General features: G+C 39.7%; 1 protein-coding gene across 1 annotated transcript in view; it reads left to right on the plus strand.

Moving 5' to 3' along the window:
* DESI2 (desumoylating isopeptidase 2) overlaps positions 1-1931 on the plus strand; it is a 49418-nt gene that overhangs the window by 45253 nt on the left and 2234 nt on the right. The gene's annotated exons all lie outside the window — the stretch shown is intronic.

The raw sequence follows: 1931 nt of genomic DNA on the forward strand, positions 1-1931 counted from the left end.
ACTTTGGGATGTCATTAAACTGACATGCATTTCTTCCAAACAGCCCTCTCCGATGCCTCTTTCTTTCTTCCCTTCCCACCCACAGCAGTTTTGAGCTGCAGGGCCTCAGGCTGCACAGGAGCTAGGAATCCAGAACAGGCGACTGCTGGCTCGGTGCTGCCTGCGCATCTGCCCAGAGGCAGTGGCCACAGGGGAGGCCAGTCTGTGTGGTAGCTGGACATGGCGCCCCCATCAGCAGGACGGAGTGGAGGGCGCAAGGCAGTGGCCCAGCTTCCCAAAGGCTGCACGGAGACCGTCCTCGAATGAGGAGATGCTCCACAGCTGTTACCTCTGTGCCCGTTGCCTCATTAATACGCAAAATAGTCAGATGGTAGATTTTTCACTCTTGTCATAAATGTGAAATGTCAGATAACGGGGTAGTTGGTAAGTGAGGAGTAGGTATAGTTTGATTTGGAACAATGCCCAAAATAGTTTGTATTTGAGGAGAAAGTACCCAGAGTACCAGCGTGCATGTGTTCATTTAGCTCTCTTTAATTTTCAATACTCTTGTCTTAGAAATTGTCTTTTTGAAATTGTTATGCCATGACAGTTTGTTTTGCTCTAATATATATTTGAGTTCCTAAAAAACCTTGCACTTTGATTGGAAAAAGGGTTGATGCTAGAGAGTGTCAAAGTTGAAATACCAATTTCCTGAGGGAATTTCAGTAATAAATTTGTTTTTATATAGCTGTAAGTGTATATTTTTAAAGTCTAAAAATATCACTGAGCAAATCCAGTCTTTGATCTAGCTCTTTGCTCAAGAAAGATGGCCTCGTCATTAACTCGGCCCTTCTCATTGTATTACCTTTATTACCCTTTCTTATGATAGATAAGACATGAGCCATGCAAACCAAGCGGCTGTGTTTTCAACAGCTTTTTCCTTTGTGCTAGTTTTCACACTTGGTGCATGAGAATCTAATCCTGATCAAGTTGTAACCAGTAATGGTCTGTATATGGCCAGTCACATTAGGGTTGTGGTAATAAGTTTGAATCATAAACATACTCTGTAGCAGAAATGCCTCTATTACTTCAGCTAAGCAGTCCATTTACCGTATTTTTATGCAAATAACACACACCTTCTACGTTTGTTTGCCAACTGCGCTCTTCTCTTACAAGGTATTTTCATAAGTGCACTATGCTGATTTTTTTACAGCAATGTGTAAAAAAAATTGGCACAGCAGCGCTTAGGGAAATACCTCACAGGGGGAGGGCTAAGTTGGCAAACAAACGTAGAAGGTGCACATTATTTGCATAAAATACTTACCAATAGTTTGTTTATAATATTCCTTTATTATATTCCACGTTAACTGCTTTTAAGTGCAGTTACAATATTAAATGTGACTATAAAGAGCTGCCTGTTAAGCTCCATTTTACTTGAAAAGCTGTATCTACTAAGTAATCCCAAGAAGCTGTGAGGGGCTCTTACTGAAACTTTCAGCAGTTGGAGTATTGCTATAGGGAGGATTTTAGTCTGTGGATTTCCTCTCCTGTTTGATTTGGCTTTTGCCCAAGTTCTTTGTGTATTTTTAATTTAAATTTGTGTGATGTGTTACAGCTTTTAATGTGCCATCAGGTTTGAACCACACAACCGTGCTATTAGGCAGACAAAGGCCTATAGCATTTTTTCCATTTTTCAGATGAATGAACAGAGGCACATACCTACAGAAAGCCATATTGCTTACGTATCAATGGAAGCTTAGCAAAACTAAAACCAAAAAACCCCATTGCCATTGAGTCAATTCCAACTCATAGCAACCGTATGGTAAAACTAGGGCCAAATATATTCCTCAACATGTTACTTGAATAAAAGAATAAAGAGGTCTGTGACTTTTCTTGTGATAATTGAGAAAGTTAAAAATTAAAATATTAATGTTTTTATATCCAACTTGATT

This window comes from Trichechus manatus, unplaced genomic scaffold, assembly GCF_000243295.1.
Source record: "Trichechus manatus latirostris isolate Lorelei unplaced genomic scaffold, TriManLat1.0 scaffold00039, whole genome shotgun sequence".
NCBI lineage: Eukaryota > Metazoa > Chordata > Mammalia > Sirenia > Trichechidae > Trichechus > Trichechus manatus.